Source organism: Rhinatrema bivittatum, chromosome 6 (assembly GCF_901001135.1).
Source record: "Rhinatrema bivittatum chromosome 6, aRhiBiv1.1, whole genome shotgun sequence".
NCBI lineage: Eukaryota > Metazoa > Chordata > Amphibia > Gymnophiona > Rhinatrematidae > Rhinatrema > Rhinatrema bivittatum.
In genome coordinates this window covers 203288741-203316672 of record NC_042620.1, presented here as the reverse complement: position 1 = coordinate 203316672, position 27932 = coordinate 203288741, and the positions used below count along the sequence as shown (strand labels likewise).

General features: G+C 42.1%; 1 protein-coding gene across 2 annotated transcripts in view; it reads right to left on the bottom strand.

Annotated features, from left to right (window-relative positions):
* The window catches only part of LOC115093945 (RNA-binding protein 44-like), a 219062-nt gene that overhangs the window by 24382 nt on the left and 166748 nt on the right, over window positions 1–27932 (bottom strand). The window contains exon 10 of one of the 2 annotated variants that reach the window (XM_029606424.1): window positions 2725–2872. The gene's annotated coding sequence lies outside the window, so the exon portion shown is untranslated. The remainder of the gene's footprint in view (window positions 1–2724; window positions 2873–27932) is intronic. The other variant, XM_029606422.1, reaches the window with a different exon arrangement.

Below are 27932 nucleotides of genomic sequence, written 5' to 3'. Positions count from 1 at the left end.
CTCCGAGCTATGCAGTGCCAGTTGGACAGGGGTAGCTTAAGAAACACTGCTTTTGGGTCTGTCCCGCTATTCAATCTTTTAGGGGGAAAGTTTGAAGGTATTTATTTTTTTGGTGGGCCAACCAGTGGTTTTTTTTCCTCCTGAGGGTGTTCCTTTTGATGTGGCATCCTTTTTGCTGGTTTGTGGGAAGGATAAGTGTCTTGAATTGGAAGGCATGTCTCATTGCAAAGAAGGCCAATTTCTTGCAGAGGCATGAACAGGACCCTCCAAGTTTTTGGCTTTGGAGGAATAAATTACATACTTTAATGCAAATGGAAAATCAAATTATCACCTGTTCATTTAAAAGTAAGTGTACTTTTATCAGTGTTTGGCAACCCTATCTACAAAGACTGGCCTCATGGGCCAGAAGTGAGGTAATTAATTACCTTGGATCATGTACGCTTCTATTGCAGGAGAACCCCAACACGCATCTTTTATTTTATTCTCTTTCAGGGTTAGAGGGGGGGATGGGGGGTTATCTTGAGGGAGGGGCTAATGTATAAAAGCTTGTATATGAACATGTGACTGTATGTTGTTGATTATTTGACATGCTTGAGTCATACACGTCAAATATTTGTAGCTGTTTTCTGTCAATAAACAGTTTTATATAAAATAAAATAAATAAAATTTCCACATTTATAATCACAATAGAAAGCAGTTGATTCCTTCTGTCAGCAGCTTCTCAACTCTTTCCCTACAGAATTGCTAAAATTTTTAACTGGAGTTTTACAGGCAACTTTCTCCACATTTCAAATTCTTTGAGGGATCAAGGCAAGCACAGTATCACCACTGCAGAAACCAAAGCAAACCAGGGTGCAAAATTCTGATTAGTTTGACATTACTGTCCATCTACTTAAATCAACAGGTAGAAATCTCATGTCATGATTACGGCACAGCCTTGGTCTTAAATTACCATGCCTGTACATAATTTTGCAGCAAAATATGCAAGAGTGAAATGGAACAGTTTTGCATGCTGCAGTTCCTGTGTATTACTAGTTACAACTATCAGGCTGACCCAATATCAGCATCCAAATTGGGCGCATGTTTTTTGAACACTCGCATATATCCACTTGTCCTGGTCACAAGATACAATAGGCAAATGAGCTGCCTCACTCTGGGGCCGATGCAATAAAGTGCGCTCAGCTGAGCACACTATTTAACCTGCAGCTGGAGGCGGGTTGTGTAGGCGCTAACTAATCCCCTTAAACAATGGGATTAGCACCTCCACAAGGCGCATCCAACGAACGGCGAAACTAATAGCGCTCATCACATGCAAATGCATGTTGATAAGGCTATTAGTTAATCACCAGAAATGCAAAAAAAAAAAAAAGTGCATCTAAAAAGCAGTTATGCACTCAGAAATTACATCAGCCTAGAGGAGGCATTAATTTCTGAGCACTCCCAAAAGTTGTACAGGAAAGCAGAAAATACTGATTTTCTGTACATCCTCCTACTTAATATTGTTGCAATATTAAGTAGGAGGAAGGAAAACTTTAAAAAAGTTTTAAAAAATAGTGCCAGAGGACAGGTTCGGGAAATGGACGCTCAGTTAAGAAGCGTCCGTTTCCCAAACCCATGGCTGTGCGCCAATTAGGAAAATGGATGCCGATACATTCAGCGTTCATTTTCTAAACCTGTGGACACCTGACTGCTCACAGGCTCCCGCTGTCAAGGAGGCACTAGGGGCACGCAATCGACCCTAGCGCCTCCTTGACAACGAGACCCCTAATTTAAATATTGTATGGCACCCCCAGGAGAGGTGGCTGGGGGCGTATTTGGAAAACGGGTGCTGAACACTCAGCGCCCACTTTCAATACTTTTTTTTCTGCATCGGCTCCTAAAAGGGATGCTCAATGGGTAATTTGTGCATCCCTAGCGCGCTGCATCAGGTGCCCAGGAGAAGTGGTTGTACACCTAGATCAGACTGGCCAAAGCTCTCTCCCCACCACCGGCAGGACTGTTCCTGATTGGTCCTTTTCACAGACATGTGACAGTGAATGGACTGATCGGCAGGAAGTGAAGAAGTGAATAAATTAATGTCAAGTGCCCAACACAATATTAATTTATTCACTCGTTCACTCACTGCCGACAGGGATTTCGATTGGGTCAGACGTTGGGGATGCTGCTTTCTGTGGTTCCCCCTATGAGGAACCACAGAAAGCAGGATTTTTTTTTAAGCCCTTAAGCGTGACATAATTCTGCTTTCTGTGGTTCCTTCTATTTAGTATCACTAATAGGAGGAATCACAGAAAGCAGGATTTTTTTTTTTTTTATCAGCCTTCGAGCACTGTATGTTTTAACTCCTGCTCCCAGACAGGTGTTAAATTTACAGTGTTAAAATGGATACTGTGGTCGCGCAGCAATTTTTTGCATTGCGGGGTAATAGCTAATAGCCTGATCTACATGGAATTTCATGTGATGCGTTCTATTAGCTATGCACTCGATTGGACACAGGTTTTGGGCGCGCTAATCCCAGTATTGCATCGGGGGTTATTTTAGCGCATCCAAAACGCACATCCAACCACAGTGTTAAGCGGCACGCTGACCTGAGCACCGGATATTGCATTGGCCTGTATGATTCAACAGTACTCTACTGTATTCCTACCAGCTATGGCAGCCCTGTATCAAACATTTCAATATGATCAGATGATCTATTATGTGGGACTAGCATAAAACACAACATACAAGAACAGAGTATTTCATAAACCTGATTTTGCTCATCTCTTTTCTGCTACTTTATCTCAGAAAAGAAGTAGCTCTTTCGACAATGGTATCAACAGACATGTAGTTATCTTTTTTTGCTATCAGGTGCACCATTTCCTTAAGCTTGGCTCTGAAGGAAGACAAAAAGCACAAACACATGATTACATTACTACTATTACTGCTGTTATTAAACACATATAGTACTACAAGTTATATGCATTGCTATACATACATAAAAGAATCCCTGCTCCAAGGAGCTTACAATCTAGTCAATAGATACAGATAAGACCACTATGAAGTTTCTATGAATGTAAGTCATTAAGAAGCAAAGAGAAAAAGTAATTGTCAGGTTCCTCAGCCACACCGGTATTTATCATTAGGCGTTTAAGGCTGAGGTAGGAAAGGTATCCTAGCATGCTGAAGCAAGGACTGGAGACTGGGACTTGGAACTGGAACATAAACAGGAACTAGAATCTGAGCTTAGAAAAAAGCCTGGAACAGAGCCTCTGAGCAGGAACTGGATCTTCAGTTTGGAGTTAGGATTGGAACTAGGACTGGATTGGCAGACTGAAGTTGACTGGAGCTTAGAACTTGATAGGCTAGATTCTCAGCCGCAGCAGAAGGGCATTAACTTGTACAAGAGAGCAGGAGCAGCGTTTATGGTTATTATTGTGAATTACTTCCTGTTCCTACCAATCCCTTTTAGCCTGGCATTGGCCAACTCTCTTACTTCAGAGGCAGGGTTGTTTTCCTAACAATGCACTCACTCCAAGGGTGGAGTAGCATGAACAGAACAAGGAGCTTGAAATCCATATGCAGGGCAAAACTGCAACAACAATCCTGCAATGGTAAGTTTAGTAGCAAGGGACTCCCTAGCAGGGAGTTTTGTAAGAAACTGCTTTCAATCAATATCCTAATGGCTCGGGGAGCAAAGCAAAGGAACTCCACCCAACCAAGTTGAGTTGAGACCCAGTGAGGGCTGACACTAACAGAAATGGATATTTATAAGGAACATAAGATCACTTTAAATTATTTCCAAGAATTCAGCTGTGGCCAATACATTTAAATCTCTACCCTTTAAAGGTTTATATAAGAAAAACCTTTACATAAGTGGATTTGAGGTCTGAGCCCTTCCAAAATGTTTGATGACTGATTAACCCCAAACTAACAATACATTTTCAGGAATCCTAATCAATCAAGTCGAAACAAAATATTAGGGGGAACTACTGCTAAATTAGCAAATAAAATAAAGATATAGCCAGCTAAAAATACCATGCTATAAGGATGACCAAAATGCAATTCCCTTATCTGAAAACCCCAAAACACTTGTCTGCAAATAGAAAAGCTTCAACCACATTCTTCTTGCTTTACAATCCTATTACCTTCTAAGATCAGATCTACCTGGAAATTACAGAAAGATATGCAATCTACTCCCCAATTATAAATTATGTACTTTGTCAGATCTACCTGGAAATTACAGAAAGATATGCAATCTACTCCCCAATTATAAATTATGTACTTTGTCACTGCACTTCCAAGCCTATTGGGGAAGAAAACAACAAAAAGCTGGGTGGAATTTCTGGGGCAATTTTCAGTGACCTGCGGTATTCCCAAGGTTTTCTACCTCAACTTTAAACCACACAGGAGCATTTTTTTGTCTGGCAAAATTTAAGCATGTTGTCAAAGCCTGTGCATACTTTAAACCATTGTGTAGGGACAATTTTCAGCTACTGTAAATGCTTTTTGGAAACTGTCCTCTCTAAAGGTTTCAGTCCACTCCAGGTAGAAGACAATAGTTCTCTTGTCATCTAGCAAAGAAAGAGCTACTTCATTTTTATAGACATGAGGTTTAGGAAGACTAAGTAATGTAGAAGTCTCACATTACCTAAGAACATAAGACTTGCCATACTGGGTCAGACCAAAGGTCCATCAAGTCCAGCATTCTCTTTCCAGCAGTGGCCAATCCAGGTCACAAGTACCTGGCAGGATCCCAAGAGGTAGATAAATTCCAAGCTGCTTCTCCCAAGACTAAGCAGTGGATTTCTGCAACTCTACCTTAATAATGATTAATGGACTTTTCCTCCAGGAACTTGTCCAAACCTTGTTTAAACATAGCTATACTAATAGCTTCCACCACATCCTCTGGCAACGAATTCCAGAGTTTAGTTATGCATTGAGATGATGTTGCTGTTACAATGTAAACATCAAATGACCTGTTGTCAAATTATCCCATGAGTTACCATGTAAACCGATGTGATAAACCTTATTGAATGTCAGTATAAAAAAAACAAATAAATTGAGTAAAAAATATATTCTCTCTCTCTTATTAGTTTTAAATGTATTATCTAGTAACTTCATTGTGTCCCCCCTCGGCTTTGTACATTTCGAAAGCGTAAAAAACTGATCAACATTTACTTGTTCAACTCAACATGTTAGTAAATAAGCACTATTTGTACTTTGGTGAGCAATAACAATTTTTTTTAGGACAAATTGGAGAAATTATTAGTTCTCTGATAATTTTGTTTTCCTTAGTGTAGACAGATGGACTCAGGTTATACTCCCCTGCCAGCAGACGGAGACGGAGCAAGCTGATGTCACAGTATATATACTCCTGCAGTGACACCAGTCTGCCAGTATTCTCTTCAAAAGCAACTGTGGACAAACTAGCAAAAAAAACTTGATTAAAAACAGTCAACCATTACTGTACTCAACCAACAAGAAACAGTGAACTCAAGCAAGGAACATATGTACCCCAATCTAGGGACTGGATGAACACTTACCAGTAAGCCCCCGGAATACGTAGCCCCACAGAAGGACCAATGATACAATCATTGGTCCTTCTGTGGAGGAAGCGGAGTCCATCTATCTACACTAAGGAAAACAAAATTATCAGGTAAGCAGTAATTCCTCCATTTCCTAGCATGTAGACAGATGGACTCAGGACCAGTGGGCTGTACTAAAGCTACTCCCGAGAAGGGCGGAAGGCTGCCTGTGGTCCAGTCAACACTGCACGTGCAAAGGCTGCGTCCCCCTGGGCCTGGACATCCAGATGATAAAACCTGGAAAAAGTATGTATGGAGGACCATGTTGCAGCTCGGCAAATGTCGACGGGAGACAACAATCTAATCTCCGCCCATGACACTGCCTGAGCCCTAGTGGAATAAGCTTTAACCAGAGTAGGCAATGGCTTTTCAGCATCCACATACGCAGCTGTGACTATCTCCTTAATCCAGCGAGCTACAGTAGCCCAAGAAGCTGGTTCACCCTGCTTCCTTCCACCATGAAGGACAAACAGGTGATCCATCTTTCGGAAAGGTTCAGAAACCTCCAGATACTGCACAACATGTTTCTTGACATCTAAGGGATGCAGGAGGCGATACTCCTCTGTGTCCTTTACCTTATCCAGGAACGGCAAGGAAATGGACTGATTCAAATGAAATTCCAAGACCACCTTAAGCAAAAAGGACAGAACAGTACGCAGCTGTATCGCCCCTGGAGTCACCCGAAGGAACGTCTCCCAGCAAGACAAGGCCTGCAGCTTGGAAATTCGACGCACAGGAACACTGTCTTCAAGGTCAATATCCAAAGGAAAGGCTACGCAGCTGTCAGAACATAGCACCCAAGTAATCCAGCACCAAATTAAGACTCTACAATGGAATCAGTAACCTCAAGGGAGGCCAAAGATGCTTCACTCCCTTCAAAAAAATGGGAAAATCAGGATGAGACAATAAGGAATCACCATTTACTGGGCCTCTGAAACAGGCACAGGAAGCATCCTGTATCTTCAAGGAATTAAGGGCCAATCCTTTATTTAACCCATCCTGCAAAAATTCCAGAATAAGCAGGCTCTTCACTGAATGAGGAAGAACACCGCGATCCTCACACCAGGCTTCACTCTCCAAACCCGCACATAGGCTAAGGAAGTGAAGAACTTTTGAACACGGAGCAAGGTGGCAATCACCACAGAAGAATATCTACGCTTCAACAGATGAGCCCTCTCAAGGGCCAAACCGTAAGACAGAACAGAATCGGATCCTCGTGGAGATCCGGCCCCTGCTGCAACAGATCCTTTCGCGGCAGAAGACGAAGGGAGGTCTCCACCAGGATTCTTCACAGATCTGCATACCAGTTGCCTGGGCCAATCTGGTGCCACCAGGATTACCAGCTCCCTGTGGCCTTCGATCTTGTGAACTATCTTGCCCAACAAAGGCCATGGAGGAAAGGTATAAAGCAACTTGTCTTCCAGCCAGACCAGTACGAGAGCATCTATGCCTAAGGATCACTGATCTCTCCTGGGGCTGAAGAATTGAGGAACCTTTGTATTGCGAGAAGTCGCCAGCAGGTCTAAGAATAGAAGGCCCCAGCGATCCACTATCAGCTTACACACCTAGTCTGACAACACCCATTCTCTTCCTCCTGCTGAAAAAGTCTGCTCTTACGTTGCCTTTTCCTGCAAGTAAGAGGCCAAAAGCATCTGTAGATGTTCTTCTGCCCTTCCATAGGTTGGTCTATTTCCTACAACACTTCCTGGTGCTTGGTTCCTCCCTGTTGATTGAGATAGGCCACCGTCGTCTGACATCGCCTTGCTGTCTGTGGCTGAACTGCAAGCATGCCAACTGGATTGCCCGACCTTCCAGGCAATTGATTTTCCAGAGGGACTCTTTGGCATTCCAAAGTCCTTGGGCTTTCAGCTCCTGAGAGTGAGCTCCCTACCCCTGGAGACTCACATCTCTCGAGCTCAGCCATTACCAGCTGAGTACAGAGAAGGTCTCCAGGGGAAGAGGGCATGTGCTGTCACCACCACGCTTGGCCTTCTGCACCCACTGCCTTTAAGCTGTACAATCAGCTAAGTCCATGCCGGGAAACCCAGCTACCAGACCAAGGCACACATCTGAGGGACCATGGAAATTACTTCAGGAATTCTCAACTGGTATCACCACAGGAGAACGGGGTTTTTCGTTTTCTATTTTAAATTCTCCTTCCAAAATGTGAAGCAATCCCCATAGGTAGATACACATCCACCATCTGCTGGAGACAGAGAATACTGGCAGGCTGGTGTCAGTGCAGGATACTGTTATGTCAGCTTGCTCCTTCTCTATCTGCTGGCAGGGGAGCATAACTCACTGGTCCTGAGTCCATCTGTCTACACACTAGGAAATCTGAAATATGTGGAAAGTATTCAAACTGTTTTTGTGTGGAGAGAAGAGATCAACTTATGGTATATGTATATGCGCTGCGTATATCGCCTAGCACTATAGAAATGCTAAGTGGTAGTAATAGTATATGTATTGTAAACTAAATATTTAGCCTATAACTTGCTTTGAGTATTGATGTGGTAAAAGAATCAAAACAAATACGTACTGTACATACACATACATAATTCAATCAATCAAGGACCTTACCCTCACTTCTGCTGCTGGTGAGTCTTCTGATCTACTCCTAGATCAGAAGATTCATACCATCATATTCTGGGCTGTTGTAAAAAGATTTAATTTAGGAATTCCCTATTCAAGGAATATCTTGTTTGCTACATCCTGAATCAGGAACCAATTATAAGAATCCAGATGTCAGCAACCTGTGTACTAGGATATTATCTCTTCCTGCCAGGTACAGCTCTTAAGGTAATCCCCTGAAAGATGATACAGTTCTGTATTCTGACAGTTTCCAGACACAAAAAGATGAAACCTGCTCTTCCCTGCTTGCTCAAGTAGAACATGACCACTTTCCTTGTCTAGTTGTATTAGGTCGATTTTGTTGGAAATTTGATCCCTGACAGCCATAAGAGTGTTTACTCCAGAATATTGTTTAGCCTCTTCTCTTGGAGGGACTAGGTGTGAAGTCCTTGGAAGTGAGCTCCTTAGCCTAGGTTAGAAACATCTGTAATTAAAACAATTTGGTGAGGAGGGGTTTCCAGGGATAATCCCATGGTCAAATTAAAATGGGACAGCCACCAAGACAAGGACTTTTTTGGCACAGATGCTTTCTTTAAGTTCTTCAGCAGTTTGATACTATTAGGATGCTAAGGTCTACTGTGTTTGTCAAAGATGGAGATATATTTCACAAAATGTTTATTAATAATACAAGTCCAAGAATATCTAATTGCAAAGACAGACACATATATATAATATCAAAGTTAACAGATTCCTATAGTCCCAACTAGGACACTAGTTTTACTGATGAAGCTGGCTTCTTCAGGGGACTTAATACATCCATTTACAAAAGCCCTGCATAGATAACACACATTTACATTATTTTTCACATCATTTTTATAATAATGTCCACGATGTCTTAAAAACACAACTGCATGTAAAAAAGGCATCAGACCTTTATTTGTCTCCAACACAGTTGTTTAATGAATGAATCTGAAAGCAAAAAATAAATATATTAACCCCTATACGAAGCATGCATTAAATATCAAAACTAACACTGAAAGACCACATTGAAAAAAACAGCACTTCTACAAAATACTCAAACCTTTTTTTTTTTTTATATACAAATCGCATCATCTTTCCAAATTTTTCTTTTACATCGTCATACATCCAAACAATTGACGACCTACAACAAGCATAAAGCATTACAGCCTATATCATAAACAACTTAAATTGTATTTTTCAAAGTTCATTTAAACAGGCCCTAAGTACCATCTAGCCAAACTGTTACTTACAATGGAAAGGAGGTCACAACATGGCGATTCTCTCCATAAAACGCTGAACATGCTCACAATGGGGAAGATTTTCCACTGTACACACCAGATGCTATGATCCGCGAACGTATGTGTGGGCGGTGCGCGCGGGGGGGACGGGACTTCTGCAATTTCTGTGCGGCGACGCATTCCGGTCTCACCCAGTTCCCTCCCAGTCCTCTCCAATTAAGGAGTTCCCTCCCAGTCCTCTCCAATTAAGGAGTGGACTGGGAGGGAAATTCCCTACCCCCCCTATCTTCACTTCCTTCCTCTTTCCCTCTCCTCTCCTCCCCACTCCTTAAACCCTACCTATTCTTTTTTTGTTGTTGTTTTGTTTTCTTACTTACTTCAGGGCCCAACCTGGAGTAAGTTGCGTGCGCCAGCAGCCGAATTTTCGGGATAGCGTTTAATAGCGCTGTCCCGGCCCACCACCCCCCACCCAGAACATGCCCCCCAGTGGTCCCCTTCAAAGAGGCCCCGCACTTATTCATGTACTGGCATTTATGCGCGTAGCCGGGCCTTTTCAAAAATTCGCCCAACTTGCACAAGGCCCAGTCATGCACGTAAACACCAAAATGTGTGTGCATAGAGCTTTTAAAATCCACCCTAATATATACAAACCCTTTTAAACACAGCAAATGTCCCACCTCTCCAAGATGTATGATTGGGATTGGCCCACACAACAACATATCTCCCTATTTGATACACCCCAAGAAAAATTCACACAAAAATACTCCACTCTATATCCTGATTGAGCCCACTGGGCTCCAAAGTGTTCCATTCAACATGAATCGCTGCTCCTTCTGAATCAATATTTTAGAGGTATTACCACCCTGCTGTAACTGAACTTGGACTAACTTGAAAAATCTTAATTCCTCAACTCCAATGGATCACTAAGGGTGATCTTTGACTCCAATGGATCACTAAGGGTGATCTTTGACTGTACGGATAAAACTAATAAGTTAAGTAATATAAAAGATCCCAAAGGGAGGAGCACAAAGAAGAATATTTGATTCAACTGAGGGAGACAAAGAAATTAATCAAGTTGGCAAAAAGTCAAGCGGAAGAGAGGATTGCCAAGGAGATAAAAAATGGTGACAAAACATTTTTCAGATACATCAGCGAAAAGAGAAAAGTCCAAAGTGGTATAGTGAAATTGAAATGTGGAAATGATCAATGTGTGGAGAGAGATGAAGAAATGGCAGAAATATTAAACGAATACTTCAGCTCTGTGTTCAGTAAAGAAGACCCTGGAAAAGGACCATCTCTACACAACAAGAAACTGGAGGGAAGTGGAATAGATGAAAATCCTTTTACAGTAGAAAATGTATGGGAAGAGCTAAAGAATCTGAAAGTGGATAAAGCCATGGGGCCTGAAGGGATTCAGGCCCCATGGCTTTATCAGAGATGTGCTGGCGGGTCCGCTGTGTGACCTGTTCAATAGATCCCTAGAAACGGGAGTGGTGCCGAGTGATTGGAGAAGAGCGGTGGTGGTCCCGCTTCACAAGAGTGGGAACAGAGAGGAGGCTGGTAACTACAGACCGGTTAGCCTCACTTCGGTGGTGGGAAAAGTAATGGAGTCACTGTTGAAAGAGAGAATAGTGAATTATCTACAGTCCGGAGAATTGATGGACCAGAGGCAGCATGGATTCACCAGGGAATATCATGTCAGACAAATCTGATTGACTTTTTTGACTGGGTAACCAAGGAATTGGATTGAGGAAGAGCGCTCGATGTCATCTACTTGGATTTCAGCAAAGCTTTTGATACGGTTCCACACAGGAGACTGGTGAATAAAACGAGAAGCTTAGGAGTGAGTGCCGAGGTGGTGACCTGGATTGCAAACTGGTTGATGGACAGAAGACAATGTGTGATGGTAAATGAAACTTTCTCTGAAGAGAGAGCGGTTTTAAGTGGTGTACCGCAAGGATCGGTTTTGGGACCGGTCCTGTTCAATATCTTTGTGAGCGACATTGCGGACGGGATAGAAGGTAAGGTTTGTCTTTTTGCGGATGACACTAAGATCTGCAACAGAGTGGACACGCCGGAAGGAGTGGAGAGAATGAGACGGGATTTAAGGAAACTGGAAGAGTGGTCGAAGATATGGCAGCTGAGATTCAATGCCAAGAAGTGCAAAGTCATGCAAATGGGGAGTGGAAATCCGAATGAACTGTATTCGATGGGCGGGGGGGGAAAGGCTGATGTGCACGGAGCAGGAGAGAGACCTTGGGGTGATAGTGTCTAATGATATGAAGTCTGCGAAACAATGCAACAAGGCGATAGCAAAAGCCAGAAGAATGCTGGGCTGCATAGAGAGAGGAATATCGAGTAAGAAAAGGGAAGTGATTATCCCCTTGTACAGGTCCTTGGTGAGGCCTCACCTGGAGTACTGTGTTCAGTTCTGAAGACCGTATCTACAAAGAGACAAAGACAAGATGGAAGCGGTACAGAGAAGGGCGACCAGGAAGTTGGAGGGTCTTCATCGGATGACATACGAGGAGAGATTGAAGAATCTAAATATGTACTTCCTGGAGGAAAGGAGGAGCAGGGGTGATATGATTCAGACTTTCAGATACTTGAAAAACTTTAATGATCCAAAGACAACGACAAACCTTTTCCATCAGAAAAAAATCAGAACCAGAGGTCATGAGCTGAGGCTCCAGGGAGGAAGACTAAGAACCAATGTCAGGAAGTATTTCTTCACGGAAAGGGTGGTGGATGCCTGGAATGCCCTTCCGGAGGAAGTGGTGAAGTCTAAAACTGTGAAGGACTTCAAAGGGGCGTGGGATAAACACTGTGGATCCATCAAGTCTAGAGGGCGTGAATAAAGAGGAGCCAGCAAAACACTGCACGGAGCGGCAGTAGCCACAGAGGCATTCACGGAGCGGGATGCCAGTGGTTGGTGTTCCACCTTCACGGAGCGGAAGGATGGAGGGCTGCCATCTCCAAAAAAAAACAAAAAAACAGGGGTGGGTAAGAGTATGGGGAAGGGGTGTGGCCTGCTTGTTACAGCGGTTGCTACCCCTAATTGAGCTGGATGTTCACTTGGATGCAGATACGGCACTGCTCTCTACATTGGTGGTGGGGTGGAGGGGAATTAGGGCTGGAGGGTACTGGAAGCCAATAGTAACAGGTGGGAGAGAGAAAAAGGGAAATAAAAAAATGGATAAAGTGCGTAGCTTGCTGGGCAGACTGGATGGGCCGTTTGGTCTTCTTCTGCCGTCATTTCTATGTTTCTTTAAGTATCCGTACCTAAATGCATCATACCAGGAGGGAAGGGTTAGGATGGCCATCGTAGTTGGTATAGTTGGACTGTAGATAGCTGCGTGGCCGATGACCATCAGGATCTCTTGGCAGTTAGGGAGGAGCTGGCTGTTGTGTTACATGTGGGCACCAATGACATTGAAAGGTGTAAGGAGGAGATTCTGGATGCCAAATTTAGCCTGTTGGGTAGAAAGTTGAAATCTAGAACCTTTGGGGTAGCATTTTTGAAAATCAACCCCATTCCACAGGCATACTCTAGAGCAGTGGTTCCCAACCCTGTCCTGGGGAACCCCTAGCCAGTCAGGTTTTCAGGATATCCACAATGAATATACATGAGAGAAAATGTGCATGCACTGCCTCCATAACATGCGAATTTTCTCTCATGCATATTCATTGTGGATATCCTGAAAACCTGACTGGCTGGGGGGTCTCCAATACAGGGCTGGGAACTGCTGCTCTAAAGGCATTACATATATCAAAATTTCACTCTGATAACAAAACAGTACAGATATTCTCATGCACGGTGACTTTGCTATGACGAACCTCACATAAAAAGCACTTAGACTGCACCATCAAACTCGGTGTCGTATGTCTTATAACAAATAGAGTGCCTGTATTTTTATAATAATCAGCCCAGGACAGAAACGGTGACAAGTCCCAGGTATATTTTTTTAAGGATAATATTTTTTTGTTGAAAATAAAATCTTACTAAGAATGAAACAAAGTAAATTGGCAAACTAGCACTTGAAAGAAATTTGTATTTATGTTATAATTCTTTTTCACTCTTTGGGTTTTCTACACATATTATACTCTACACATATTATACTCTAGAGGCAGAGTCTCAATGTAAGGATGAGGTGATAATGCAGCAAAGAGGGCTTTAGATTTGCTAGAAGCAGGACAACATTTTGGGGAAGGGAGAAGGAGGGTTCTTTTCCGAAAGGATGGCATGAATGTTTAAAAAGGAGATATAACTTTTAAACTAGATCATGGAGAAAACAGTGACGGAGATAAATGATTCCAAGCTATCCATTATGTTCTCAGGCCAAATAATAATGGGAGATTTCAATTACCCCAATATTGACTGGGTAAATGTCTCATTTGGAGATGCTAGGGAGATTAAGTTTCTCGATGCCATAAATCACTGCTTCATGAGCAACTGGTGTTGGAACGGCAAGAAGGGGGAATACTAATACTCACTGTGACACATGATCTAGTATGAGAGGTAAGACTGGTAAAGTTGCTTGTCAATAGTGATCATAATCAAATTTAGCATTAATGCTGAAAGGAGGACATTAAAGAAAACTATATCAGTAGCATTACGTTTAAAAAGAGAAACTATGATAAAATGAGGAAATTAGTCAAAACTAAAAGAAGCAGTTTCAAAGGTTAAAAGTTTGCATGTGGCATGGATGCTTTTTAAAAACACCATCTTAGAAGCCCAGACTAGATGCATTTCATTCATTAAAAGAGGCAGAAAGAAACCAAACTGTCAGCAAGGTTAAACAGTGGGGTGAAAGAGAGGTGAAAGAGGCTATTAAACCAAAAGAATATCCTTCAAAGACTGGAAGGTGGATCCAAATGAAAAAACAGGAAAGAACATAATTAGTATCAAATTAGATGTAAAGCATTAATAAGGCATGTCAAAGACAGTTTGAAAAGAAATTTGTCAGATGTATATTTGAATCAAGAAGCCAGTGAAGGAACTGCTTGGATTGCTAGATTGCTAGATGACTAAGGGATAAAAGGGGTTCTCACGGAAGAAAAGGCTGTGAGCCAGTGCCTCTAGTGTTCTCCCTATTTACCTGTGTGGGATCAGATGCCTGATCCACCTTAAATGCCTTAAGGAGAGTATGTTCTTTGGGCAGGATCCTGCAGGGTAGGTGAGGCTCTAAGTGAGAAACCAGAGACTAAGGAATAAGAGCTGGGATCCAGGTGGAGATAACCAGACTAGGCCCAGGTCTCAGGAGGAAGGCAGCTCCTAGGCTGCCAAACACTGAGCTGAGACGAAGCAGCACAACTTTGAGCAGAGAGTGAGTACACTGCCTGAAGGTAAAGTCAATCTACTGCTGTGTATTTGATTGAAGCTGTGAATAAAGTCAGGGCCGGCGGAACCACTAGGCAAGCTAGGCCTGTGCCTAGGGCGCAGAGACTTAGGGGGCGCCGCAGCAGGCAGCAGAATTTTGAAAGGGAAAAAAGTGCCCTTTCAAAATTCTGCCAGCCTTCGACTCGCCTAGATGGAGACCAAGTGCCGAGATTTAGGGGGCGCCGCGGCAGGCAGCCAGCTCCCGACTCGCCCTGCCTCCCCCCGAGTGTCACCCTCCCGACACCCCCCTAGGGGTCCAGTGGAGGTCCCGGGAGCAATCTGCTGCTCCCGGGGCCTCGGCTGGCACTAAGCAAAATGGCGCCGCTCCCGGGTCGCCATTTTGCTTAGTGCCCCTCCCGGGACCTCGGCTGCCACTAAGCAAAATGGTGCCTTCAGCCCCTATCATGTGACAGGGGTCAACCAATGGCACCGGTAGCCCCTGTCACATGGTAGGGGCTGAAGGCCACCGGCGCCATTTTGCTTAGTGGCAGCCGAGGCCCCGGGAGCAGCAGATTGCTCCCGGGACCTCCGCTGGACCACTAGGGGGGTGTCGGGAGGGTGGCACTGGCGGGGCGGCAGGGCGAGTCGGGAGCTGGCTGCCTGCCTGCCGCGGCGCCCCCTAAGTCTCGGCGCCGATCTTTTTTCTGTCAGTGTGTGTGTATGTGAGAAAGGAATCTGCCAGTTTAAAAAAACTGAAATATAATCAATATACCTGAACTTTTGAAAAGTTGGATGAAAGATAAAATTACTAAATTTTAAGCATCCCTCTTCTGGAAAATAAAATTTAACTTAAAGTGGGTAGAGACAAATACTAAAGCAAAAAAAATTAAAGTATTTAAAATGTTCATCTCAGCAAAATCACAAATTTAAGATACTGATGCCAGCTGGTTTTTTTTTTTTTTTAAAGCATAATTTAAGCATGAAGACTAGAATAGAATCTGAAATGGTTTTGCTTTTTTTTTTTTTTTTAAAGCTTTTAGAAAATGTATATTTTTAAATGACTAAGACTGGAATCTTCCCATTTAAAAGGGAAGCCAACTAAGGATGTCTTCCTGTTCCATATCTCCCACATGAATAATCATACGACTGGAAGCGTAAAACATATTGCCTGGAAGCGTAAAACAAGAGAAGCTGTACTGTGTGGGTGGCTGTCCCTTGGGAGGACAGAACCTGAAGGAAGGGTGTCGTTTCGCCTTTTGATAGGAATGTAGTTTTCTTATTTAACGGTTGGGAGTATCACTTTCACTTTTAGTAAAAGTGAAAAATGCTGCAAGTCTGAAAGCAAGGTGCTTCTGTGAGAGTGTAATATGTATGTGAGACAGGGAGGGTGCTTCTGTATGTGTGTGGTGTATATGTGAGTCAGGGAGGGTGCTTCTGTGCGTCAATGTGTGTGCGCGAGAAAGATGGAGCATGTTTTTGGCTGGCTTGTGGCTGTGAGAGAGGGCATGTGTGTGATTGAGAGCTTGTGTGTAAGTGAAATAGAGCATGTGTGTGATTGAAAGCCTGTGTGTAAGTAAGAGAGAGCGAGAGCATGTGTGATTGAGAGAGACTGACCAGAGAGGTGATGTGTGTATGTGTGAGAAAGGCTGATCAGGGAGATGACTGGTGTGTGTGTGTGTGAGAGAGAGAGAGAGAAACTGGTTGGGGAGAGATTAGTGTGTGAGAGACAGAAACTGGTACTGAGGGTGTGACTGGTGTGTGTGTGAGAGAGAGAAGAGACTGGTTGTGGTCCCTAAGGAAGAGGTCTGTGAGGACAGCTTCAGCAGCTACTGCTGCTTCTGGTATGGCCTGCAAGGGAAAGGAGTAGGAGTAGGAGAACTGCTGGAGAGGGTAAGTAAAGGTGGCTTTTTAAGTTCATTTTTCTTGATTGACTACCATTTTAATTATTGGGTAGTATGTGATGTGTCTGCTGTTTGAAATATTTTATTGGTGTTTGGTAAAGCTTTCAAAATTTGCATGAGTCTTTAATTATTGGATATTCTATTCATCAGCTGTTTTGAAATTATTTTATTAGTATGATTTTATAATTATGATTAATGATTTATATATCTTTATTTTATTGATTTGTTTCACGAGGAATGGTGAAATTTTTGTTTTCCCATTGTTACACTGTATAGAGTCTGGCGTGATGCGTTTTACAGTTCAGTTTTTGTCTGCACATTTCTATTTATACTTTATGTGGCTTTATTCTGTATTTGGTGAGGGTTTGCGGTCTGCATGCAAAGACTGAGATGAAGCATTCTTTTAGCATGTGGTTTCTCTGTAGGGATCTGTAGTAGCTTAGTCTGTTCTGTTTTCCTGATAAGAGGTGTATTGATATTTTAGATTCTGGTGTAATATTTTTGATATTCTTTTTCATAGGTAGGGTTGTTATTCTTTGAGTGTTGGCAGATAGTATTGTGTTGATATGGGAGGACCATGCCGAAATATATCATAATAGGTATGATGCCATATGAATTCCAAGATGCAAAGTTTTCTTGTTGGCATCACAACAGTGCATGAAATTATCACAACAACTTGTATATTAATTTTACCTCAGAATGTCATTTTTCATGTAAAATATGTTATAAATGCATAATTTAAAATCGTGTATGGGGAGGGGGCGCCAGACTGTAAGGTTTGCCTAGGGTGCCTAATACCCTTGCACCGGCCCTGAATAAAGTAAATGCTTTAAGAGAGGCTGGAGTCAGACCAAATTTCTGCCTCCAGCCCTGTGGGAATCACCGCTCATTCCCACAAGGCCATACACAAAAATTAAATGAACTGTTTTGGGCTTTACTCAAGAGGGTGTGATGGAGATACCTACACAATAACATTTTTTGAGGGTTATGATTCAGAAGTACTGAAGTGAATCATGGGAAGATGTAACAGAGTAAATTGAGAAACTAAGATGTAAACAAATCACCAGGATGTTATATACCCCAGAGCTCTGGAAGAATTAAAAAATGAAACTACAGACTTATTACTAGTAATCTGTAATTTTTCATTCATAGTAACTAAGGTACTTTATGACTGGAGGTGGCCAATGTAACACCCATTTTTAAAAAGGGCTCCACAGGTGATCTGGGAAACTCCAGACTGATCAGACAATCACGCAAAATAGTAGCAGCTATTCTGACAAAATTACTGACCATCTGGATAGACACAGACTAATGAGACAAAGCCAACATGGATTTAGCGAAGGGAAGTCTTGTCTTACAAACCTGTTAGATTTTTTGAAGAGGTTAACAAACATGTGGACAAGAGTAGGTTAATTGATTTAGGGGCCGATTTTTAATCCTACGTGCGTGGGGTACATTTGTCCGTGCTACCTGTATGCTTTACAGTTGGAAAATGATTTGAGATCCCAATTAAAACATTGGACAGCTTGAATCATAGGGGACCCTTCCTTAACATAAAGGGCAAGCCCATCCAGACTAGGGAACAATTGAGACATTACTTGGAGAAGGCAGCAGTCTATAGCCTGCTGAAGACAAAACAAAGATTTTATACCATAGGAAGCTGATAAGCTATTAGTACACCAAATAAAAAAAAGAAGAGGTTACACAAGCAGTGAAATTTCTTAAACTCAGATATTGGAAAGATGGTATCTAAAAACAAGATATTTGCTACTCTAAGGAGTTATTCTTCAAATATAGTCTTCCAGCAGAATATGGTTGAGGATTCTGTAAAGGGTATTCCCATGAGCTCAGTGAGTGAGAACAATAGGGAGATGTTAGAGACAAGAATTACTAGCCAAGAGATTAAGGAAGCTATTAAATTGCTGAGCTCTGAGAAAGGCCCAGAAGAGGATGGTTTTGCTGCATGTTTTTACAAACATTTTGAAGCTTCTTTATCCCCTAAACTTTGCAATGTATCCAATGCTGTGCTTATGCAGGAGCCTCTACCTAAATCTATGAACTTAGCACAAATTGTGGTGATTCTAAAGTAGGGTAAAGATCCATTAATGTGTGCCTCATACAGGCCTATTTCTTTGCTCAATAATTTATTTATTTATTTAGGATTTTTATATACCAACATTCTCAATACAAATATCAAATCAGGTCGGTTTCCATAGAACAAAACTGTCGCGGTTAAGGCGTTACATTAAACTGAGTTTCTGAACATAAGAACATAAATATTAAATAGACAACAATAACTCGTCAAAATAACGTGAATAAATGTAGGGAATAGCTAAAAAAGAGGGTAGGCTAAATAGGGATATACAGTTAACAGAGAACAGTGTTGATGGGCAAAAAACATGAGTAATGCATGAGCTAGAGAACTAATGCATGTATAATAATGATGTCATGAAACTAGCAAAAGTGTTAGTGAACAGGCTTAAAGATATTTTAACTCTCCTAATGCATCCTGATCAAACAGGATTTCTAATGAATAGACAAGAAAATGACAATGGGGCCGATGCAATATTTGTGCACTGAAAGCAGGCGCTGAACAGTCAGTACCCACTTTCCTAATGTGCCCCCAGGCGCCCCTCCTGGGGGCGCCATGTAATACTTAAATGAGGTGTCGAGTTATTAAGGAGGCGCTAGGTGCCCCTAGCGTCTCATTGATAGCAGGAGCCCGTGGGCTCCAGCCGTCTGCTGGTTAGGAAAACAGAAGCCGAATTTACAGGCGTTGGTTTTCCTAAATAGTGCACAGCCAGGGAAAAGATGCTAGTCAACTGAGTGTCTTTTCCTGTACTTGATTGCCGGCGCTTTTTTTTTTTTTTAAAGATTTTTTTAAGGATATTAAGTAGGAGGCTGTACAGAAAAGCATTGTATTGCATCAGCCCCAATGTGTGCAGGACTATCATTCATAAATACAGCTAATGAGATACAGAGCATACAATTTTTCGGCTTTAGTCAAGGAAAACACATTTGACTGGGTTAAATGGAGTTATTTATTTCACATTCGAAGTAAACTTGTGTTTGGAGGTCATTTTTTGGCTTGGAGGCACAAGTACAAGTTACTGGTCACATCTCAGAAATGTTTTCTCTAGGCAAAAGCACAAGACAAGGTTGCCTACTTTCCCTGATTCTTTTTGCACTGGCTCTAGAGCCACTGGCCGTAAATATTACAAGAGATGGTCATACCCACAAAATAGTTTTTGGGTACTTGCCAGGTTCTTATGGCCTGGATTGGCCACTGTTGGAAACAGGATGCTGGGCTTGATGGATCCTTGGTCTGACCCAGTATGGCATGTTCTTATGATTGTTGACATTTTATTACATATTTGTAATCCATTCTCCTCCCTACCAGTCATACTGGACATATTGGTAGCTTTTCAGGTTCTAAATTAAGAGGGTCATATTCAGTGGGCTGGGTAGTGGACAAGTTATCCAGCTAAAGTTAGCTGGATAAATTGTCCTGTATATTCAGCGGGAGAAATATCTTGCTAAATATACTTTCTTAAAATTATTTGACTACATGTAGCCAGACAACATAAAAATATAACTGGCTATGTTTTAATATACGCTGTTAAGTTTTTAAGTTATCCAGCCTTGTGTGGCCAGATAACTAGTTACTTACCCACATATCTTCAAAGATATCCGGGAAAGTAGTGCTGTCAAAGAACAAAAAAAAAAAAGGGGGGGGGGGGATCTGCTGCCTGATTCTAAACCTCCTCACCTCCAAATGTATTATCTGGCCCTATTGGGCTTTGCACCCTCCAACCCTGAAACTTCCCAAAATAAGGATGAAGTGTTGCAGGTCGCTGGTTAGGCCTGCTCCCCCTCTCCCTTCTTGGTAACTATATTAATTTTATATGGCTGCCCTGCAACCCCCCCCCACCCACCTAAAGTGTTTCCATATCGGAACAAATGCCACCTCACCCCTCCATCCTTCCACCCCCCAATATAAAAAAATAACCATGTTGGGAGAGAGGTAGAAACTTTCTTGCTCCGGATGTTCCAGCGCTGCATCTATGAGGAGAAGCGCTGTAAGTGTAAACTATCCAGAGATTATGCTTCCAGCGCTAGAAGCATAAACTATGGTACTGGGAGGTGTAAGGGAGGAGCAGGCCCAACCAGTGACTCACAACATTTTATCCTTATTATGGGAGGTTTCAGGGGTGCGGGGTGCAAGATCAAATAGCGTCACTTAGTAAGTTTGGAGAAGGATCAATGCCTGAAATCCCGAAAGGGCTATTATCAAGCCAATCATTATGAAAAAAACCTGGACCCCCAAAACCTGAATAACTGTAGACCAGTATATAATTTACCACTGCTAGCAAAACTAATAGAAAAAACAGTCCAAAAACAATTATCGGAACATCTAGAAAACAACAACGTCCTATATCCTGCACAACACGGATTCCGCAAACATTATAGCACTGAAACATTACTACTATCACTGTCAGACAATATCTTAAGAAGCTTTGACAGTGGAACACACTACATTCTTGTTTTATTAGACCTTTCCTCAGCATTCGACACAGTGAATCATGAAATATTGATCAAAAGACTCGAAGAAATAGGGCTACACAGTAAAACAATAGCATGGTTCAAGTCATATTAAGATTTTTTCAGGTGCAAATCAAAAACACAAAGTCAAAAAAAAAAGATTTACAAACAGGAGTACCACAAGGATCAGCATTGTCTGCAACATCTCCTCCCGCTATGCCACCTACTTGCTGGTCTTGGAATCATACATTATATATAGGCAGATGACATATAGCTAATTTTATCTATTGATGACACAATTGAAAAAACAATAAAATTAGCCAACGTATATCTGGACATAATCAAACAACTATTAAACCAAATGGAGCTAGTGATAAATATTGAAAAAAAATGAATTCAAACACTTGGAACGAAAAAACTTAAACCCAATTCAATAATGCTTAAAAATAACCAAAGAGTGGAATTAGCAGAGAAGGTGAGTAATCTAGGTGTAATAATAGACTCTGAACTAAACCTGAAACAACACATATCACTGAAAGTAAAGGAAGGATACACTAAATTAATGGTCCTCAGGAAGTTAAAACCTCTATTAACGCTATCAAATTTCCGAACAGTTTTACAAGCATTCGCAAACACTGACTATTGCAATGTGGTTTCTAGGATTACCACAGGTAACTACACGACCATGCCAAATATTGCAAAATTCAGCCGCAAGAATATTGACAGGTAAAAGAGAGGCCACATTACTGGAACACTTGCAGAACTACACTGGTTACCCATAGAACAAAGAGTACAATACAAAGCACTATGTACAATACACAAACTAATTCATGATGAAAAAGCGGAATGGCTGAACACAGCACTACGTGTACATGTACCATACAGAAATCTGAGGTCGGCCAATAAGGCATTGCTGACTATCCCATCTGTTAAGTCTGCCAGACTCACACAAGTACTGTGGAATTCAATGCCACTGGAGATAAGACTGCAGAGAAACTTCAAATTTTTCAAAGGAAGCCTAAAAACTTGGCTTTTTGAACAGGCTTTTTATAGAGAATGGTGAAACCAAATAAGATCGTAACTCAGCACCGAGTATGTAGTAGTTAGGTTTTTTTCTTTCCCCCACTGCTAAATACACCTTAGCTTGTTAACCTTATATATGAACTGCAATAGAGACTTATCAAACTAATAAAAAACAAATCAACAAATAGTTTTTTATATTAAAAGAACCCTGTTACCGCTCATTTTTGGCATATCTATAATGTCTTATCTATCTTAAACAATTTTTATTGCTTTATATGCCTTTTTGTAAACCGTTGTGATGGTAAATTAACTTAACAATGGTATAGAAAAGATTTTAAATAAAAATAAATAGGGTAGTTTAGAATCAGGTTGTAAGTCCCTTCACTTTGTTTTTGTTTTTTTTGTTCTTTGACTACTTACTCATATATTTTTTAAGCTAGTTCTCTGGCCACACAAGACCAGATAACTTTAGGCCAGCTCTGAAGTAGGCCTAAAGTTATCCCATTAACCTAGCTGGATATACCCAATATTCAACTAAGTTAACTGGATAATTCAACCTCTCTCTGGAATACCCTGAAACGCCCCCTTTTTATCCAGCTAAATAACTACTTATCTTGCTATAACTTAGCCCAATAAGTGGCTGAATATGCCAAATTTGCCATTTAGACTGATAACTTTTGAGTGAGGCTATCTCCTTGGATAAAGAATAACTGCTATTCTAATTGCTGGAAAATAGATTCCTTTATTGGGGCAATTCTAAATACATGGAACAAATTATTGACTAAAACCTGATCATCAATTCCCTTACCCTTTTCTCCCTTGAGGGATAACCCATATTTTCATGGTCAATTTAATATCTAAAGATTTTTTAAATGGTGAAATCTAGAATTTAGTAGAGTGAGTCAGCTGTTTAATAGAGGTTTTCCTTATTAGTCAGCAGCTGGCATGCTTAGGAGTTATGGTCACTGCTCTAGTGTTCCAATATTTACAGCTCAAGGGATTTTTGTTTAATATTGTTCAATCAATCCTTTCATTAATAGACTGCTTACTAACTTTGAACAATGGGCTCTTAATTCATATTGGCCTAAGGGTCTTATTTCAAAATTATATCTATTAAAGCACAAGAAAATGATGCCCTTAAGACAATTAATGAAAAATGGGAACTATTTCTGGATAGAACCACCATAGATAAAAGCTGGGATAACAGCTCTATCAGGTGTTCTCCAAGAACAGCAGGATGTCAGTACTCACTCATGGGTGACATCATCTGAACATGCTTGGCATGCATTATACCACACATCCATGCGAAGTCCCCTCAGTCTTGAAACACAGAATTGAGGAATGAAAAATTAAAATAAGAACAAAACCCACAAAATCGAAAACCAACTCCGCAAAGTAGCAGGCAGGTTTCATGAGGACTGACATCCTGCTGTCCTCAGAGAACAACTGTTAAAGGGAAGCAACTCTGCTTTCTCTGAGGACAAGCAGGATGGCAGTCTTTACACATGGATGAATCACTAGCTACAGATTGCCCACTCCACATAAAAGGGGACCAACAAAACACCAAAATAAGTGCCAATAGGCACAATGTGATGTGAATGAGTGGATTGAACTCCATGTTGCAGCTCTACAGATCTCATCCATGGGGACTGCTCTGACTGAGTGAGCCTTGACGTGACCCCCAAGTTGCAATCCTGCCTGGGAATAACAGAAGGAGATGCAGACTGCTAGCCAATTGGAAAACCTCTACTTGGCAACAGCGATCCTCAACCTGTTCTATCAAAAGAAACAAAAAGTTGGGTGGACTATCTATGGGCTTCTGTCCACTCCAGACAGAAGGCTAAGTCTCTTTTGCAGCCCAAACTGTGCAGGACTCATTCGTTTTGGTGTGAATGGAGTCTGGGAAAGAAAGTTGGCAGGACGATTGACTGATTAAGATGGAAATCCGACACCACCTTACGCAGGAACTTAGGGTGCATGTGCAAGACCACCCTATCGTGGATAAAGTTTGTGTAAGGTGGATAAGTCACTAAGGCCTGGAGCTCAAGGACCCTGCGAGCTGAAGTGACCACCACCAAAAAAATGATCTTCCAGGTCAGGTTCTTCAGGTCACAGGAGCACAGAGGAGCTTTTATAGCTGAGCTAAAACCACGTTGAGGTCCCAGGTCACTACAGGAGGCCTTTGGGGACGCTTCAACTGAAGCAGACCTCACATGAACCATACAATATAGGCTGTACTGTAGGAAGATATCCCATGTTTTACCACCGAAAGCACCAAATATGAATCATAATAGCCAAGAAATACGCAGACAAATACTGACAGCCAAGATACTGTCACAGTGAAAGAGAAGAGACCTTGCCCAGATGAGAACCTTACACTGAAGGATACTTTATCAAGATCTACCTGTTTGTATGCTCCTGTGTAAATAAAAACCAAGGCAGAGAGACAATGCAGCAGCTAAGATCATAAGCAGGAGTCATTGGCCAGCCAAGGGAGTGCAGAGGACAGAAGGACCCCCACAATTGGAAGAAGGGGAGGGGTAGTCTAAGATGGAGAAAAACACTGGCATACAGGCATGGCAGTACTCCTCCCAAAGAAATGGGGAGGGGGGAAAAAGACTTGCAACATGGCAGGACCCCCTCCCAAAACAATGGAGAGGGGGGGGGAAGACCTACAATGCGACAAAGACCCTCCCACCCACCAATTGATTATGCATGAGCTTATACATATTTATCAGCTGGAAATTATAAGATGGGGCAAATAAGGAGAAAGGAGTGACCCTGAAGCCAGAGAAGGAACCCCTGAAAGAAAAGAAATTAGAAGAGCGAAAGGGAAGCCCAAAGCAGACCAGCACCCCCTGCTATCAAGGAGGGAGAAATCTAGGTATGACCAGGAGACTGGGAAGAGGAGACGCACTGCTCAGATTCGGAAAGTGACATGGAGTCTGAGAGGGGTGAGAGCAAGCCATAGACAGCCTGGCAAGTACCAGAGCCAGAAGCAAGCCTAATTCCCTGTCCACATTCTCTAGTCCTCCAGCCAGTATCTACTTCAGAGGTGAACAGAGGGATATTGCCGGAAGTTGGGAACATGGGTAAGTAAGTTAATCATAAGTACGAAAATATTAAGCAGGTTAAGTTTTATGGCATGTTTGTAACCACCCATGGTAAAGAATCTTTTTAGGGTAAATTGGTGATTAGTGGCGAAATTTTATAAATAAAACTATTTATGAGGAGAACACATTGTCTTTTTCCTGAGCATAGGATCATGAAGTGAAGTGGGAGGTGAACTGGAAGTGTCCTGTAGCAGACAGGTCCCTGCACCCCTAAACTTACTTACAGTAGAGAGATGGGCTTACCTTCTACACTATGGTGATATGCGCCAATCACACTGAGTTAAGTCTTCAGACCAATCACCAAAAGCATCTTGAATACTGTGTACAATTCTGGTCCCCGCATCTCAAAAAAGATATAATTGCCCTTCTCTGTACCTTCTCCATCGCGACCAAAATGATAAGGGGAATGGAACAGCTCCCCTATGAGGAAAGACTAAAGCGGTTAGGATTTTTCAGCTTGGAGAAGAGACGGCTGAGGGGGGGATATGATAGAGGTGTTTAAAATCATGAGAGGTCTAGAACGGGTAAATGTGAATCGGTTATTTACTCTTTCCAATAATAGAAAGACTAGGGGGCAATCCATGAAATTAGCATTTGGCACATTTAAAACTAATTGGAGAAAGTTCTTCTTCACTCAACGCACAATTAAACTCTGGAATTTGTTGCCAGAGGATGTGGTTAGTGCAGTTAGTGTAGCTGTGTTTAAAAAAGGATTGGATAAGTTCTTGGAGGAGAAGTCAATTACCTGCTATTAAGTTCACTTAGAGAATAGCCACTGCCATTAGCAATGGTAACATGGAATAGACTTAGTTTTTGGGTAATTGCCAGGTTCTTATGGCCTGGTTTGGCCACTGTTGGAAACAGGATGCTGGGTTTGATGGACCCTTGGTCTGACCCAGAATGGCATGTTCTTATGTTCTTATAGAAGATAGTCATGCAGTTTTTGTGTTGAGCAGGAGAAGAGATCTAGGGCATTCTCTGCTCACACCACACGACAAACCTCCTCCACTTCAGTGCATAGGACTTCCTAATGGAAGACTTTCTGGAAGCTACCAGGACCTGAGACAACACCTTCTGAGAGAGTGAGCTGTTGAAGGATTGGCCTCTCAACATCCAGGCTCTGAGCAACAGGGCCTGGAGATTGGGATATCACAACCTGCCTCTATACTGGGTGATGAGATCTGGGGAAGTCCCCAGCCTGATCAGTTTCCTGATGGACATCTCTCAGAGGATTGGCAATCAGATCTGTCTCTGCCAACAGGGGGCAATGAGGATCATAGTCCCCTTGTCCTCGCGAAGCTTCAACAAAGTTTTCATCACCAGTGGAGCTAGAGGATACGCATACAGGAGGCCCTCACTCCACTTGCGAGCAAAGGCTTCTGAGGCTGGTTTCTTGTGTGACCTGTACAAGGAACAGAACCGAGGAACATTCCTGTTCCAAGGTACAGTGAACATATCCATCTCTGGACTTTTCCCACTTTTCTACAGGCGGAAGATTATATTTGCTACCCCTCAGTCCAGAGACCGTTCGTGGGATCAGAAGTAATAACTTAGGCCTGTCCTCTATCCCATTCTCCCATCCCTTGGGAGAAAGTCCATGACCATATCTGATCTGCTTCACAACACAGGAGGTACAAGCCCATATCTCCCTGCTTGTTGAAATACTGTGGTCCCTTGACTTACAAACTCAATTGGTTCCAGAGGGCTTGTTGTAACCCAGCCCTCTGGAACCCAATGGATAAGTCAAGACTTATTTAAGTCAACCCAATGGATAAGTCAAGACTTATTTTTTCCATAGGAAATAATGGTAAAACCAATAATGCGTTCCGAACCTCCCAAAAGCACCCCTTACCTAACCATTTCTATAATAAAAAATGGTTGTAAAAGGTCATTAATTACCAGAAACACCAATAATTTCCTAGTGTACTCACCAAAAAGTTATAAAATGTGCCTAGCCTATCAGAAACAACAATTTCAACTCCCCCACCAGTTCCTTTACGATATCTGCATATGGACGCTGTACCTGGGTATCATCAAGTTAGGTTGAGAGAACATTGCACAAATCTCATCTTTCGCTAAGTTTCCTCAATCCGAAGGTCATCAAATCTTCACAAGAGAACACTGTTCTGTTTGTACGTCTCACTCTGAATGTAAAAGTGGCCCCTAACCCCTACACTAATACCTAAACCTCACCTTGAGCTACTAGGTGGGCCTCCCACAGAGATATAAATACCTATCTAGTGTGAGGGCAGTATGGTTAGTCTCTCTCTCTCTGGAAATATTTTAGTTGTAACTCGAGATCTGTTCGTAACTTAAAACCGGAATTTCGGTCGTAACTCAAAATTTGTTTGTAACCCGAAACCTTAAATGTTGGTCGTAACCCTAGTTGGTCGTAACCTGAGGGCCCCACTGTACTACATTGCCACCTGGTTGTTTATCTGTATCAATACAATTTTGTTGGACAGCTGATCTCTGAAAGCCCACAGAGCATACCTGATTGCCCGTGGCTCCAGGAAGTTGATTTGACACAGCTGTTCTTGGTTGGACCAGAGACCTTGTGTGCTGAGCCCATCTATATGAGCTCCCCACCCCAGGGTGGATACATCCATTGTCAGTAAAATTTGGACCTTAGGACTTTG